Source organism: Myotis myotis, unplaced genomic scaffold, assembly GCF_014108235.1.
Source record: "Myotis myotis isolate mMyoMyo1 unplaced genomic scaffold, mMyoMyo1.p scaffold_m19_p_1, whole genome shotgun sequence".
NCBI classification, from domain to species: domain Eukaryota; kingdom Metazoa; phylum Chordata; class Mammalia; order Chiroptera; family Vespertilionidae; genus Myotis; species Myotis myotis.
The window spans coordinates 49,003,038-49,021,184 of NW_023416313.1; the positions used below are offsets into that span (position 1 = coordinate 49,003,038).

At 42.6% G+C, this 18,147-nt stretch overlaps 1 pseudogene; it reads right to left on the reverse strand.

Annotated features, from left to right (window-relative positions):
- Positions 1 to 11,363: 11,363 nt before the first annotated feature.
- On the reverse strand, positions 11,364 to 15,876 carry LOC118672729 (annotated as a pseudogene).
- Positions 15,877 to 18,147: the final 2,271 nt, after the last annotated feature.

The following is an 18,147-nucleotide window of genomic DNA, read 5'->3' on the forward strand; positions in this document are numbered from 1 at the left end:
AAGGTTGGAGGAACTGATTGGAGCAGAAGTAGAAGAGGTTGGAGAAGGTTTTAAATGTTCCTAAATTGAGTATTAGAGGTCTTGGCAACGGTTTTCCTTTAAACAAGTAGTTTTACTTAAAGGCAAGACAGATATATCATCTGGCTTCTGGCCTCAGGAATCATTTGAGTAGTCCACCAAGGGACACAAACTTTTGAAAGAGAAGAAGCGTCTTTGCATGTTTTGAAAAAGGAGATGGTTATGTGTCACAGAGCATTTGTGAACCAGCACGTGCCCCATGTCCCCTCCCACCGCTACCAACACATCCTGAGGACCTTGTCATCAGATAACACATGACTATTACCGGACCAGCTCAAGCTGTGTGACGTCATGCTAAAGTTGACACCCGTAATAAACAACTGGTTAATGACTTCATTTCAGGCTAATAAAATGGGTCAGGAGTAAGAATGAGACTTCCATAGATAATGGGATACCAAAGATCTACAGAAAGAAACATCTGCAAAACCACTGATAGTTTGCCAACTGTCAGTCACTCAGGCTGCCCTGGAGTAGAGAAGACACGAGACCTCGAAGCTGCACATTCCAGCCTGGAGCCCAAAGGGACCTCTTCCTAACCATACCATAGCGTTTTGTCGGGATTGCTCTGGAGACTTCTAAACTTGTCTCTCTCTGCCTCCAGTCTGGTTGTGGCCTCTACCACAGCCTCCCATCATCCTTCATATTCACCACAGGAAGCTTTCTAAAATGCAGATGGGAGAAGAGAAGAGAAGAGATTGTGGTTGCCTGCTGTTTGGATCCTTAGCCAGGTGTGTTAGGGTCCTTTGTGCTCTCCATCTTTATCTCCAAGTATATTTTAGAACCATTCCAAAATACTTGCTGGTACAGCAAATATCCTGCTTTTTCAACCCTCACTTTGCTTTTGCACATCCTCTTTCCTCTGCCCATTTGTCAGCCCTCTCATTAAAGGCTGTTTTTCTATGTATTGAGAGCTACAACAGTGGAGCGGTCATCATAAAGCATAAAATATATTTGTCTTCATGATTTGAAATTTTATTCAAGAGTTTACACCTCTAGAATCATCATCCAGAGTTACTATGAAAGGTAAAATAATAGCTCATGTTTGGGGGGTTTTTTTATTAATATATTTTTATTGATTTCCCAGAGGGAAAAATAGAAACATCAGTGATAAGAGAATCATTGATCAGCCACCTCCTGCACACCCCACACTGGGGATAGAGCCCACAACCCTAGCATGTGCCCTGGCCAGAAATTGAACTATGACCTGGTTCATAGGTCCTCACTCAACCACTGAGCCACACAGGCTGGGCATAACTCATGTTTTAAAGGATACTAGTCTAAAATTATGCTGATTAAAAAATCAAACCCTTAAGTTTAAAAGTTTTGTTGCAGCCAGGTAAGGGCCTCTTACCTGTATTGTAACAGAAAAATTAGTTCATCCCATGAATATTGAGTGTATGATGTGCTGGGCACTGCTGTAGACACTGGAGATACCATAGTTAGTGAATAAGACAAGAATAAGGTAAATGTCTTCCTGAAATGACTCAGATTCTGAAGGAGTAAACAAGTACGGAAGACAATGTGGGGTGCTTTGTATTTTCTGGAAAGGCGTTTGCATCTTATCCTGAGCTTGATGGGAAACCAGAGGACTGGTTAGAGTTGATTTCTCTTTCATCGATGATTCTTTGTTGAGAATAGTCTAGGGCAGCAATTTTCAACTGGTGTGCCGCACGAATTCTAAAAACATACAATACCGTACTATTTAATCAGGGGTACTGACCTCTTTTCCCTTAGATAGTAAAATTTAAAAATGACAGCAGCCAACAAAATAATAGCTGTCCGGTGAGAATCAAAATTGTAGCTTTTCTTTTTCTCAGATTGGCAAAAAATATATTTTTAGGTGTGCCACAGAATTTTAGTAATTAGTTTATGTGCCATGAGATGAAAAAGTTGAAAACCTCTGGCCTGGGGGTCGGGGGAGGCTATTGCCATCATCTAAGCAAAAGCAGGTGTAGTCACTACATTGTAGGGGTAGAGGTGTCTAAAGTGGTAGGATTTGGGATATATAGGGTGTCCCAAAAATGTATACACACACTTTGAATGATTATAAAGGCAGTATTTATTAAAATACATTTAATTTTAAAAATTGAGCTAAGCTGTTAAAGTGTGTATACATTTTTGGGGGCAGTTGAAAATTGCTGCCCTAGACTATTCTCAACAAATACAGCTTTTGGACAACACAGTTTGTTTATATTAAATGAACAATGACATCATCTCACCCCAGAGCAAATTTGAGCCTTGGAATTAAGTGGAAAACTGAGAAAGCAATGACCTTTGAACTGATTTGCTACTGCAATTTTGGAAAAGTAAAACTTAATTATTTTATATACTGCTTGAATGAAACTTTATTCTGTTGATGCAGACTGGTTCTTTATTAGTGAATCTAAACCTGATTTTGATAAATCTGCCCTACCAACCAAATAGGAGATATAAGTATTTGAAGAAAATGTTCGTTTACAATCGCATATCATTTGAAACATTTTTAATGCAAGTTATTTTATCAAATTGTCCTATTTTATCAAATTGCCTCTCTTGTGGATTAGTGACTTGCTTCTCTGCCAGAAACTCTAAAGATAAGTTATTCTTGCAATTTTGTATGTCTGCAACTCAGAAAATTTAGGATTTCCTATAACTTTTCAAAATGAAAATTGAGCCAAAGGGAAAACCTTAAGTGACACATATCTATCTTAAAGTGTGGTTTCCCTTCCTGCAAGTTAACTCATTTTGTCTAGACATAGGTTTTTTTTCCATATCCACTCTAAGCAGTCATGACTAGTTGTTTTAGTTCCAAAAAGCTTTATACATCGACCTTGCTACAATTACACATCACTTTTGGTTTTGCTCATTACAAAAACATGAGACCACATTGTAATTATATTTTCTACCGATGAGAATATAAATACATGAATCTCTAATACCTGGTTTTGCTAGTCTTTTTCCAGCTCTAGCTTTTTAATTCTAGATTTATCTAAATTTATTCTCTAAATCTAGTGGGATATCTGTAGTAATAAAGCTTGCCATTTGCCGAAACCGGTTTGGCTCAGTGGATAGAGCGTCGGCCTGCGGACTGAAGGGTCCCAGGTTCGATTCCGGTCAAGGGCATGTACCTTGGTTGCGGGCACATCCCCAGTTGGAGATGTGCAGGAGGCAGCTGATCGATGTTTCTCTCTCATCGATGTTTCTAACTCTCTATCTCTCTCCCTTCCTCTCTGTAAAAAATCAATAAAGTATATTTAAAAAAAAAAAAAAAAAAAGCTTGCCATTTTGGGCTAAGTTTTTCACCTCTCTGTGACATTTTATGCTCCTAATACTCACATGAAACAGCTTGTTTCTGATTCAAAATGAGTTTCCATAAATAAAGCTTATAAAAACAAAAAAGTAGGCAACTGTCTTGCAGCACAAAAAGGTTAGCATGTTTAAAAATCGAGATAAATAAAAGCTTAAGTATTAGGTTTCTATATTGCCTTACAAATTACCTCAAATTTAGAGGCTTAAAACACACACACATTTATTACCTCACAGTTTCTGTGGGTCAGCAGTTAGGGCACAGCTTAGCTAGGCTCTCTGCCCTTGGTCACAAGTCCACAATTAAGGTGTCAGCCAGGTGATTTCATCTGCAGGCTCAACTGGGGGAGAACCGGCTCCCAAAGCTCATCCAGTTGCTGGTAGAATTCATTTCCTTATAGCTGTGGAACTGATGGCTTCAGTTTCTTGCTGGCAGTTGGCTGGCGTCTGCCCTCAGCAACTAGTGGTCACCCCTGGTTTCTTGCTGCATGGGCTCCCTCAGCAGGCTCGCTTACTTCATCAAGCCAGCAAAGGGAATCTCTAGCTCCAGGCAGCCTACCAGACTGAGTCTCATATGAAGTCATACAATCACATAATTGACTTGCATGATTTCACTGTATTCTACAGGGTAGAAGCCCCTTATCCATGCTGGCCAGGCACCCCAGTGGGGACGCCCACCCTGAAGGGGGTGCGGGCAGCCTGAAAACAGCCCTCAGCCCCTCATCCAGACTGGCCAGGCACCCCAGTGGGAACGCCCACCCTGAAGGGGGTGCGGGCAGCCTGAAAACAGCCCTCAGCCCCTCATCCATGCTGGCCAGGCACCCCAGTGGGGACGCCCACCTTAAAGGGGGTGTGGCCAGCCTGAAAACAGCCCTTAGCCCCTCATCCATGCTGGCCAGGCACCCCAGTGGGGACCCCCACCCTGAAGGGGATGTGGGCAGCCTGAAAACAGCCATCAGCCTCACCCTGGCTGGCCAGACACCCAAGCGGGACCCCCACCCTGATCCAGGACACCCTTCAGGGCAAACCGGCCGGCCCCCACCCGTGCACCAGGCCTCTATCCTATATAGTAAAAAGGTAATATGCAAACTGACCCTAACAGCAGAAAGACTGGGAATGACTGGTCACTATGACACACACTGACCACCTGGAGGCAGACGCTCAATGCAGGAGCTGCCCTCTGGTGGTCTGTGAGCTCCCACATGGAGGAGCTCTGCTCAGCCACAACCCAGGTTGATGGCTGCCAGTATAGCAGTGGCGGTGGGAGCCTCTCCTGCCTCCTCAGCAGTGCTAAGGAAGTCTGACTGCATCTTAGGTCTGCTCCCCACTGGCAAGTGGACATCCCCCGAGGGCTGCCAGGCTGCCAGAGGAATGTCTGATTGCCAGCTTAGGCCCAATCCCCTGGGGAGCAGGCCTCAACCAGCAGATGGTCATCCCCCGAGGGGTCCCAGACTGTGAGAGGGCACAGGCCGGGCTGAGGGACCCTCTTCTTCTCCCCCCGCCCCCGAGTGCACAAATTTTTGTGCACCGGGCCTCTAGTTTATAATAATAAAAGGGTAATGTTCTCCCAGGTCCCAGGTGCCTGGAGGAGGGAAGCCTGGGTCCCAGGTGCTGAAGGGAAGCCAGTGTCGGCAATTGGGGGAAGGAAGGCCTACTCTTGCCTGAATTTTTGTGCATTGGTCTCTAAAAGGTCAATAATATAACAGTATGAGCTACAGATCACGACCTAGATAGTGTCACAAATTCAAATCTTTGGGCCAGTTCTCTGAGTTTCATATCCACTTCATTGTCTCCCAGTTGGTATCACAAAGGCACTTCAATATATTATGTTAAAAACCCAATTCATGTTCCTCCCCTCCCTAAACCCAGTTCTCTTGTATGCTGATCTCATGTGAATTTTCACCATCCTTCTATCCAGTTGCACACACAATAAATCTTGGACCCATCCTTAGTACCTATCTCAATTTAGATTGAATCCTGAAAAAGTTCTCATGTCTGTCCATTTTCTTCCGTTTTGCTGGTATTCTTTCCCTGGATCTTCTCAAGTACTTGCTCTGATGGAGAGGGCCGCCTCCAAACCACAGCCAGCTAAGAACTGAGTCCCTGGGTACAACAGTCCAGGAAAAGTCCTGCCCAACTGTTAAGTGAGCTTGGAAGTGGTTCTGCCCCAGGTGAGCCCTGAAATGACTGCAGCCCTGGTGACCCCTTGATTGCAGCAGTGAGAAACCCTGAAGCCGAAAGCCCAGCAAAGCCGCCCCTGGATCCCTGACCCACGGACACTGGGAGGTGATAAGTGTGTGTTGTTTTAAGCCGCTGAGTTTGGGGGTAACTTATGCAGCAATAAGTAACTCACACACAGTGTAATACATAGTGCTTAGCTCCTTTTCCTTTCTCATGGCTCTTCCAATTTTGGTAGTTTTTACCATTACAAATTTCTGCCTATGTATTGGAATGCAATCTATTTTCCTGTGGTTCCGTTTACTGACCATAGTTTGAGTCTTCAGGTTCATGCAGCCTTAAACAGCAAACCGTATGCCCTGAGGCTGCGCCCAGGCAGTCTTCCCTGCTCCTTCAAGTGTTCCCTCCGGTTCCCTGGAGAAACTCTTACGTAGGCAGTGCCCAAATTGAGTGGAAAGAACAACCACCTCCACCGTCTATGTACTTCCCTTGTCTGACAGCTGCTTACTCTGTGCAAAGCAAGGCAGGTGCAATGCTCAGGAAATGCTGGGCAAGCACAAAAACTACATTTTCCATTCAGTCCAAGATGTTAGCATCTTTTTTAGGAGACAGTGTAATTGCCCACTCACCGCCTTGCCTGTTTTCCACAAGTGCTATTGTTATGCCATTCTGTATCTGTGCAGTTGTACTTTGGACTCCCAAAGACAAGATCTTTTGTGTCTGTTTAAATTTAGAATTGTGAGCTTCGCTTGCATTGCTACGGCCTTTTAGAATCTTTTTCATAACCCAGTTTTTATCATAAGCACTTTACTATTCCCCATCTCTTTAAAAAAAAATAAAAAAACACAAAAGACAGTTTTGCCCTACTGACCTCAGCAAGCTATTGCCACAGTTCAATATGCTCATGCATAGAAAACGTCATAAAATTTCAGGTTTATTTTTTAAGAAAAATTGTAACATTATGCAATTGAGATTGCTTATGAACTAAAGTAGCTATTAGTTATATAATAAATACATATAATAAAAAAGATGTATAATAAAAATAATAGGATTTTGAACCTCATTTAAAAATACCTCATTTAATACACCACTAGTATCTAAATAACTTAAATGTTCTAATTTTGTACAATTAGTATTTTTCTTGTTGATAAATATTTAAAAAGCATTTAGTGTTCAAAGGATTGACAAAGTATATAGTTGGATTTCAATGATAATGTTCTTTTTTAATTTGTCTTGAAGTATAATCTCTAATGTTGTCCCAGGTTAAGATAAGTAAATAACTCAGTTATGAGAAAATATGTAGATATTAAATTCAAGAAGTAACATCCTTGCTCACATTTAGATATGAGCATTTCTTTAATCAGGTCATATTTGAAAGGTATTCCAACATGTTGCTATTTCAGTGACAGATTTCTCATATTGAAACTCTCTTGCTCCCAATTTAATAATCTTGAGTCATAGTAATAACCAATATCCAATGGAAAAAATATTGCCGAGTTTATGAAGTTATAATGTTTAAGATAACTTGGGTTATAAGTAATAGAAAACTCCATTCAGAAAATTATGACCAGGCATGTTCTTCCTCCACAGGCATGCATCTCCTAAACTCTAAGGAACCCCCGGAGACTTGCCACCAGGGGAGCAATGGGTAGTGCAGCTCTTCCCGGACTAATCCCCTGATTCCTGTTTCCTCTGCTTCCCAGTGAGCTAGCAGCCCCGTCTAGGCTCTCCTGTTGCTTCTTTGCTAAGCCCTTCCTTGTTTCACTGTCCCCAGCTTTAATAAATGTTTCCTCAAAATAAAACAAGAATAATAGTAAGACTAGAATAATTGGAGACAACAGTATAGAAAACTCCTTTGGGGTGTTTTGCTATAATGGGGAGTAGAAAAATGGGCCATACCTGGAGTAGGATGTGGGAGATTTTTAAGGTAGGAAATACAGCCCTATCTGTGGCTCAGTTGGTGGAATATCATCCCATACACCAAAAGGTTGTGGATTTGATTCCTGGTCAAGGCACAAAACTACACTGCAGGTTCGATCCCTGGTCAGGGCGTGAGGGAGACAACCAATCAATCTCTCTCTCTCTCTCTCTCTCTCTCTCTCTCTCTCTCTCTCTCTCTCTCTCTCGTCTCCCATCCTCTCTAAAAAAAACAAAAAAAAAACAAAGCATATCTTCGGGTGAGGATAAAAAGAAAAGGAAATACTAAAGGCTTTATGCTGATGGGTGATCAACTAGGGAAGAGGGGCATTTACAGATGCTAAAGTGATGTCCTTAAATAGATGAGAGGGCATAAGAGCTAAAGCACAGGTAGTGGAGTGTGGACAATATGTCCGTAGTAAGAAGAGGGGAGTGGAGGATATGGGTAAAAAAGGAAATAGTTTTTGGTATGTGATGGTGGGAAAGTGTAGACGTTCTCTAATTGCTTCTATTTTCTTAGTTAAGTAGGAAGCAAGAAATCAATTGACAGAACTGGGGAAGAGGTTTGAGGAAAGTAGAGAAATTGTGAAAATAGATGTCTTACAGTGGAGCTTGGGAAACTAAATGCACCAGAAAGATATTGTCCAAGCATCCACTTCAGATACAAAAATGTCTGGAGGAACAAGACTTGCTTTTTTTTTTTTTTTTTGCTTCCCTTCTTAAGAGACTGGAAACCGTTCCTTGAAGCCCCAGTGAAGTTTTTCCTGTGAAAAGGGAGTAATATCAGGCCTGGGTCTCCAAACAGATTTACACCTCTCTGGGAAGGTGACCTTGGAGCTGCCTTCTCACAGCACTGTTTCCTTGGCAACTACCATGTGCGGCTAGAGAAGAATGCTTTGTGCTGGAAGCTGATTGTCTGCCTTATCTGCTCCGAAATCCCCCATCTGCGGAACTGCACCTGCACAGAGAGCGGTGAGCTGGTCCCCGGATAAACACTGCTGAGACTCCTGGCAAGTGCGTCCATGCACCCCATCTTCCTTAGCACCTGTACAGGCCACGGGTGGGTCAGGCAGGCCAAGAAGCCAGTATACCTGGGTAGCCCTGAGCTTCCTGATGACATGACGAAACTGTACCCTCAGTTTGCCTGTCTTGTATTCCTCTCTAAGATTAATACATGAAGTATTAGAATAAAGTCTATTGTATCTTACGAATTTGATTGATAGTCAATACCTGTGATTACTTCTGATGTGAGGCAGAATGGCATTGGAAGCAGGACTGGCATTCACATCCTTAACTCAATTGGTATCTCCCTGTCTCCTGGCCAGAACTGGCTCACAGAGTCATTTCCTGGCAAACCAATTACCATCAAAGGAAATAAGACCACTTGCCTTGACTAACTGCAATTCACCCCTGGGGTGTGGTGGGTGATGAGGCAGCAGCATCTCTTAAGCACACAGCTTTGTGGGGGTGGGCCATACTTGAACAACATTAAGGTTATGTTAAGAAGAAGGAAAGACAGCGGCCAGAGTCTGGCAGAGCAGTCAGTTGCATTATGTATGTTGTGCATGCATAATGCATGGGATAAAATGGAACATTCTCTCAGGTCTCTATAGCTGTTTACACTGACAGAACAATTGGTGTCAACAAGTCTCTTAAAAGTTGACTATTTCATGTTAGACATGAATTATATCACAGACCAGATATGTAACCCAAGCACCAAACTCAATCTTCCCATTTTCTAATACAATCTTCATATTTATATGAAATTCACATTTCTATGGTTTTAAAGTTTTGAATGCTAAGTTCCATCAAATAATGCCCACTTAACTTATTTTTTGTGATTGTCTGTCATGTATAAAGTGCTGTAAAATTACCAATGTCTGAAGGTTAGTGAAAAATTCATTGCATTACATCAGTGTCTTCCTAAACAACTTACTTCACTCATTGATTTTGTTCTTAGCAAGAGTGATCCATCTGCAGACTGAGCTCATTAGAAACATTGTGCTTCCCAGCCGAGCACTGAGCCAGCTTGTTTCCCTGTGTACCCTATCTGTACATTTAATGTAGACAAGCAAGTAGATTGGATACTTGAAGTAATAGAATAGGCAGACCTAAGTCCAAACCTTGTTCCTTCACTTCTAAATTTGAGTGTTTTAGTCAGCTCAGGTAATTACAAAATACCGTAGACTGGATGACTAAAAGAACAGAATTTTATTTCTCCGTTCTGGAAGCTGGGAAGTGCAAGATCAAGGTGCTGGAAAGGTAGGCTTCCCCTGAGGCCTCTTCTCTTGGCTTTTAGGCAGCTGCCATTTGCTGTCTGCTCATAATGACCTCCTCTCACATGGAGAGAGAGAGAGGAGAGAGGAGAGAGGGAGAGGGAGAGGGGAGAGAGGGGAGAGGGAGAGGGGAGAGAGGGGAGAGGGGAGAGGGAGAGGGGAGAGAGGGGAGAGGGGAGAGAGGGGAGAGGGGAGAGAGGGGAGAGGGGAGAGAGGGGAGAGGGGAGAGAGGGGAGAGGGGCTCTCTGGTGTCTCTTATAAGGGCACTAATCCCATCATGGGGTCCCACTGTCATGACTGCATCTAACCCTAATTACTTCCCAAACATTGATGTTTCTATCTCTCTCTCCCTCTCCCTTCCTCTCTGAAACCAATAAAAATGTTTAGAAAAAGAAAAGGACAAGGGGCAACCATGTCTTGTTCCTATCTTCACTGTGAAATCCAGACGCCTATAATTGCTTGGTTTTATGTATGACTTATATAGAATATTCATTATGCAAAGGAAGTTCCCTTCAAATTGCTTTGTCTTCTAAAATGTTCAAAGGAATGCCCTTTATTCATAGCCAATTAACGTGGCATTTTGTGCAAATTATGGTAATGGACTAAAATTTTTCTTATATTATCTACCAAGTGCTTTTTCATGATAAATCTGCTTTTATCATAACTAGAGGTCCAGTGCACAAATTTTGTGCACTGGGGTGGGGGCAAAGAGTCCCTCAGCCCAGCCTGTGCCCTCTCGCATCTGGGAGCCCTTGGGGGATGTTGAAGAGCTTGTTTCGGCCCAATTCCCCACAGGCCAGGCTGAGTCGGGCTTCTGGCTGAGCAGCGCTCCCCTGTGGGAGTGCATTGACCACTAGGGGGCAGTTCCTGTGTTGAGCATCTGCCCCCTGGTGGTCAGTGAGTGTCATAGCCACCGGTCATTCCACAGTTCAGTCAATTTGCATATTAGCCTTTTATTATATAGGGTGAGTACTTTTCTCTGGTTAGGTATTTAACCTTCGTTAATATGGAAATAAGCAATTTCCCACCTTAGCTAAGGAATAGTATGGTTCATTTTTGTTTGCTGTCCACTAACTTTACCTTTTCTGAATTAAAATTATCTCTATGGGTTAAAATGTCATTTAAGCCCTAACCAGTTTGGCTCAGTGGATAGAGCATTGGCCTGCAGACTGAAAGGTCCCAGGTTCGATTCCAGTCAAGGGCATGTACCTTGGTTGTGGGCACATCCCCAGTGGGAGGTGTGCAGGAGGCAGCTGATCGATGTTTCTCTCTCATTGATGTTTGTAACTCTCTATCCTTCTCCCTTCCTCTCTGTAAAAAATCAATAAAATATATTTAAAAAATAAAATAAAATGTCATTTAATAAACTTAAGGACTCTTTGAATGTTTTATTTAATTTTTTCCATATTTAAGTCATCTTTATTTACAAAATACTATCCTGAGAATATAAATCCATTAAGTTCCAATTTAAGCAAAAGTATAATCACTTAAGTAACTGCAATTACTGCAAATGAGGGAAAATCAGAATTATTTTTGAAGAGAGACCAAAAATATTGTCATGTTTCTTGTGGTTCTGGATGTTCATTCAGTATAGGCTCATTTGAAGGCGGAATCAACACAGATGGGAACTCACGTCTGCTTTCTTGATTCTCCTCTCTCATTAGAAACCTAATGATTCTGAGGATTCCCTGGGCCTCTTTAGCCTCTTCCTCCTCCACCTCGAAGCAAAGGTGAGAATCTGAGTGGATCCTCCAACAATGTGGGAGGAGAGAGAAAAGTTCTGGTTTCAGATGAAGCTTCACCCAATTGGGGCTCTTATGGGGAATGGTCTCTGCCAAATGCTGTATTTAGAATGCCAAGGGCATAAGGATCTTTTTCTGAACGTTCAAATTTAAGCTCTGTTTCAGTTAATTTTTGTCTGAGGTAAGAATTTCCTGTCTTAGGCTATTTCCAAATCTTAGCTATTGTAAACTGTGCTGCTATGAACATAGGGGTGCATATATCCTTTCTGATTGGTGTTTCTGGTTTCTTGGGATAAGCCTAAGTGCCCATCAGCAGATGAGTGGATTAAAAAACAGTGGTACATCTACACAATGGAATCTACGCTGCTATAAAAAAGAAGGAACTTTTACCATTTGCAACAGCATGGATGGAACTGGACAGCATTATGCTAAGCGAAATAAGCCAGTTGGAGAAAGATAAATATCACATGATCTCACTCATTTGTGGGATATAATGATCAACATAAACTGATGAACAAAAATAGATCCAGAGACAAAGGGGGGGAGGGTGAGATCAACTGAAGGACTTGTATGCATGTATATTAGCATTACCAATGGACACAGACACTGGGGCAGTGGGGGTTGCCCTCAGGGGTGGGAGTGGCTGGGGGGGGGGGGTCAATCAGGGAAAAAGGAGACATATGTAATACCTTAAACAATAAAAATATTTTTTAAAAAGAATCTCCTGTCATTAAGTCACCAAGGTTTCTTTCAGTCCAAACCACTAACCAATTATCAGTGCCTTTATCTTGTGGGAAATAATCTGCTCTTGATAAGAATGAAGGGTTGGCTCCAATTCTTCAAGGTCTTCCACTCACTTCCGTCCGTCTTCAGCTCTTCCGATGCGTGACTGGTCTTTTCATCTGCTTTAGAAATTTTTCTTTTTTCTCTAACCAGTAATTTTCTTCTACTTTTAATTTCCTGTGAAATATTTCACTTTCTTGATACAGAACAGTCATTAATTTGTGCTGAAGCTTTTAATATTAGTTTGCAAGATGTTCATTTACTGACTGCAAAGATGCTTGCTCAGTCTGGAGATTTTTATGTCCCTGATTCTATTATGATCACCAGATTATTTATTCACTTGATTCTTAGATTCACTTGTTGATATATGCATATTTGTTGTTCATAATTTGTATCTTTACCTTTTTTTTTTCTTCTTCCTCTTCTTAAAGGATACCTTTCAGCATTTCATATAATACTGGTTTGGTGGTGATGAACTCCTTTAGCTTTTCCTTATCTGTGAAGCTCTTTATCTGACCTTCCGTTCTGAATGATAGCTTTGCTGGATAAAGTAATCTTGGTTGTAGGTTCTTGGTATTCATCACTTTGAATATTTCTTGCCATTCCCTTCTGGCCTGCAAAGTTTCTGTTGAGAAATCAGCTGACAGGCGTATGGGTATTCCCTTGTAGGTAACTGGGTTTCTTTCTCTTGCTGCTTTTAAGATTCTCTCTTTGTCTTTTGCTCTTGGCATTTTAATTATGATGTGTCTTGGTGTGGTCCTCTTTGGATTCCTTTTGTTTGGGGTTCTCTGCGCTTCCTGGACCTGTAGGTCTATTTCTTTCACCAGGTGGGGGAAGTTTTCTGTCATTATTTCTTTAAATAGGTTTTCAATATCTTGCTCTCTCTCATCCTCTGGCACCCCTATAATTCTGATGTTGGTGCGCTTGAAGCTGTCCCAGAGGCTCCTTACACTATCTTCATATTTTCGGATTCTTTTTTCATTTTGCTTTTCCAGTTGGGTGTTTTTTGCTTCTTCGCATTTCAAATCTTTGACTTGATTCTTGCGCTCCTCTGGTCTGCTGTTGGGTGTCTGTATAATATTCTTTATTTCAGTCAGTGTATGCTTAATTTCTAGTTGGTTCTTTATCACAACATCGAGGGTCTCGTTAGATTTCTTGAGGATCTCACTACATTTATCGGCGGTCTCACCAGTCTTTTCGAGGGCCCTACTAAGTTTATCGGCAGCTTCTAGACAGTTCTTAAGAGACCTTAAAAGTGTGGTTCTGAACTCAATATCCTCCATTGACAGGTTTGTCCTGTTTCTTTGTCTCCGCATTTTTTATGCTTTCTTGGTGCACCCCCTAGTGGTCTTTGTCCGCAGTCTTGTTGCCTTTAAGCCTTGATTGATGTCAGCAATACCGGGGTGATTTGACCTCCAGGCTAACTGGCTATGAGAGTCTGCTGTGTCTCTCAGTCTGGAGATTTTTAATACAGCCTATAAGCTCTTCCTTTGTTTTAACTACTTCAGTTACTTGAGCGTATATTTGATTTCTTTCACCTTCTACGGTTTATACAGAAGCCTTTAAGGTAGCAGCATGAATCAGCTTCTTCAGAGCTCCTTTTGGTTGATTACGGAAAAGCGTTGAATCATTCTCTGAATCACGCTTCATTTCCAAGTCCAAGTTATCATCCATTAGGTATTCTGTAAGCACAGCAGCCCATCTTGCATCTTTAGCAAGTGTTCAAAGACTTGATCTATTTTTCTTTATCACAAAGAACTTATTTTGCATGTATTTTAGAGTGTTCAAACATTATTGTTCTTTCCATTCTTCAGCTTCTTGTAAAAGCTGTTTCTGGCTTTCCTGAAGTTGGGAATTTTCACTCAATGCCTCTTTTATATCTATCTTAAGTCATTCTTTTTTTTTTTTTTTTAATCCTCATCCGAGGATATTTTTTCCATTGATTTCTAGAGAGAGTGGAAGGGAGGAAGGAGGGACAAATGAAAGGGAGGGAGGAGGGGGAGAGACATGTGGATTGGTTGCCTCCCCCACGCACCCCTACCAGGGATGGGGATCGAACCTGCAACTGAGGTATGTGCTCTTGACTTGGGTCTGAGGGTTGACACTCTAACCACTGCGCCAAACTAGCCAGGGCTATCTTAACTCATTCTTCATTCACTTGAATTATTTTGAAGGTTTTTTTGGCTTCAATTTGAGTGATTTCTATTCATCTTCTAAGGACTGTACCGTTTTTGAACTATTCACCATCAATTCATCTTGTTCAGAATGTTCAGATTTCTCTTCCTTTAACTCTTTTTTCTAGAAAGAGAATTTTATCCTCAAATTAAGGTTTGTAACTGTGCAGTTTTCACAGAATGCGTCCAAACTTTGAGCTTCTGTTGGCTCCTTGTCAGAGCTGGAATCCTTGAATGACTCTAAGCCTTCATGCTCTCTTTGTACAAGGCTACATTTTCCAAGTACTGGTCGGTCACCTTTTTCTACGATTAGTGTAGCAAGTTCTACAGCAAGGTCTTTCTCCTTCCTCATAAAGTCGCCTTCTAATCGATAGAAAACTTACACACACACACACACACACACACACACACACACACACGAAGAGGAAGAAGAAAACAGCAAAATGCCCAACAATAGCTGCACGTATCAGCAATTCCCATGGAAAAACCATAGGGATTGGGGCCTGTTCTCGTATCTTCAGGCAACACCGCCACAACCCGCGTCGCTTTCGCAGGACCAGCCCCAGGGGCTGCGGGCAGCCTGGGCTCCCGGTGCGCCGAGGCCGCCTTGGATCCGGAGGCGCAGCCGGGCCTGGCCGAGAACCTGAGCTCCGCAGCCACCAGCCGGACCTGCCACTGCGGGGCGGCTGGAGGGCACGGCGCCCACGGGCCTCCCGTGTCCACGCCGCCCACTGGGAGCCTCGGCCCTGTGTGTGCTGGCTTTGCGTCCAGAGGACCCGAAGGTCCAAGCCCGACCCTGCAAGAGCCTGGCACTAGCCCTCTCCTCGCCGCCCACCCGCGGTTAGGGTTCAGCCAGGCCCCGGCGGGGAGGCGGGGACCCAGCCCCAAACCAGGGCGCCCGCCTCTCGCAGCCCCGCAGAGCCCTCTGTCCGCTCGTCGTACCCGGGACCGGGGACCGGACCGCCCAGGAGACCGGCTGCACCTTCATCCAGTTAGAAAGTGGCCTGCAGGGCCCGCGCCTGTGTGTCCTGCCCGAATTTTTAAAAAGTATTTATTAGGTCCGTTTGTTCCCAGAGTTTCCTTCTTTTAAAACTTCTAAGTTTTCTCTCCGGGGTGTGTGTGTGTGTGTGTGTGTGTGTGTGTGTGTGTGTGTGTGTGTCCTACAGATAAGCCACTTGGAGAGAACTGTTTTTTTCAGAAGAGATAATTTTCAAATGACGTGGCAGGACCTTTGAAACATTTCATAAGCCCGTCTGACTTATATTTAACTCGATGGATTTATTTACAATGATGAGCCCTTAAAGTAGCTTAGACAACTGCAGCTTGTCTTCACTGCAAAACCAAGGGTCTTGGGTTGGCTGCTTCACTGTGTTTACGTTTATTTGGGCAAAGATATTTACTTTGTCTTCTTTTATGACTGCTCTGCTGAATTGAGCTCTCCATGCTTTTTCTTCATTCTTTCTTTCATTTGCTTTATGTTAGTGCAATAATGCCTACTGTCCTATAAATATATATATATATATATATATATATATATATATATATATATATTTCTTTTTTGTTTGTTTACTTTTTTAAAAAGGAGGTTACGCCCTAGCTGGTTTTGCTCACGATTAGAGCATCAGCCAGCGGACTGAAAAGTCCGGGTTGGATCCTGGTCAAGGGCAAGTACCTCCATTGCAGGCTCCATTCCCGGCCTGGTCGGGACATGCAGGAGCCAACCAATGGATGTGTCTCTCTCATGTGGATGTTTCTCTCTGTCTCTTTCCCTCCCTTCCACTCTCTTAAAAAAAAAAAAATCAATGGGAAAAAAAATATCTTAAGGTGAGGACTAACAAAAAAAAGCAACAAAAAAAAGGAGGTTACTTATGTTCAAATGGATTTGAAAGCATTCTTAGAGGTGATTTGTCAGACCTCCTTAAATGGAAATGGACCCATTGCCAGTGACACTGTCTTTGGAAATTTTAATACTATTTATTTCTATAATAAAGAGGTAATATGCTAATTGGTCCTAATGGTGTCCCAGTCACGACCAGTCAACAGGCTGCCCGCACAGGCAGGAGCTGGTGGGCGGGGACGGGGGCAGCGAGGAGAGGGCTGAAATATAAATGTTTCCTGTTGGGCAGAAGCTCAGCCTACTGTTAATCACCTGCTCATCCAAATGCCCTTAATGGAGATAAAATAGCCATTAGGATCTTTTCCAAACCCTCTGTATTAGATAAGTTTGTGGGGGTTTTTTTGCAATTAGTGCAGCAGTAGCTTTTGGTTTTGAAGTCCCTGCAGCCATAAGTTTGACTTTAAGCAGCTGATTACTTTCTGCAGTAGTAGAGTAGATGATTTCTTATAACCACTTGAAATTTTTGTTCAGTTTTTGTTTGTTTGTTTGTTTGTTTGTTTGCTTTGTAGAACTTCACTTATTCAAGGTCTTCTTGACGACTTGCCTCCGCCAGAATTGGCTGGTAGGTTTCACCTTGTGTGACAACTTGGTACACTGGGTTGAGATCACGAGACCACATTTTGCTCAGTGGGAAAAGGTATCCTGCTCAGCTAGTGCTGTCGGCTATGGAAAAAGAATGGATATTAGTGATGGCTGTGCATGTGCCATCAACTCAGGACAGTAAAGCCTTACGTAACCTTTAAAAATCCACTAAGGTACCTACCTACCCTTAATGTGTGAAGTAAAACTCTACTTCTCCCTCTTTAGGTTCAGTGAATCGGGTCTATGAATTTAACTGGACAAAAGACAGATTAACAGGAAGAAAGGAATACAAATTTATTAAAATTTTTATGTGCACACGAGTTCACAGAAAAGTGAACCTTAAAGTGACTAGACTAGCCCAGCTGGTGCGGCTCAGTGGTTGAACATCGACCCATGAACCAAGAGGTTCCCGATTCGATTTTGGTCAGGACACGTGCCTGGATTGTGGGCTCGATCCCCAGTAGGGGGCATGCAGGAGGCAGCCATTCAATGTCTCTCTCTCATCAATGTTTCTCTCTCTCTCTCTCCCTCTCCCTTCTTCTCTCACTAAAAATCAATAAAAATATTTAAAAACAAATAAAAATAAAGCGACTAGACTAGAATTTGGGGCTTACATACCATCTTAACAAAGGAAAGGGGACTTGGGGTTCAAAAGACAATAAAGTGTGAAGTGATGGAAATTTGTGGGAGAACTAATGAAAGATGAGTATGATTTTAGTAAAGTCTGTTTATGCAAACTCGCCTCAGTGTCACCTCTAGGTATCTGCTCTTCTCTTCCCCGCATAAAAGGACATGTATGCCCTGCCTTCAGGCAGGTAAGGGGAAGGCGGAGAACTCTCTCTGTAGCTGTTGATTCTCAATTGCTTTCAGCTCAAAATAATCCTCATACCACAGTGGCATATTTTGGGTTCTGACCCCCTTTAAATGCTAAGTCCTTTTTCAGAGTAGAAGATTGCAGTGTAAGAAAAAAGTAAAAGTAATTGTTTCCTCAGCTCCTTAACGTTGATTTTGAAAACCTTTTCTCCTCTCAAATCACCCTTGAAAGTCAGCAAGTCCATAAAGCGAATGCGTTAACTTGCATTTCTAAGTTTCCTTTCTTACTGCAAGAACTCTGGTGATGTTTAAGATTCTGAAGGACAAAGAATTATTTCAAATTAGAGAGGGGCCACATGAAATCTCTCAGGTTACTCTGTTTGCCCAGCTGAAGGTTTCCTTCCTTTTCTCCTAATCCTCCA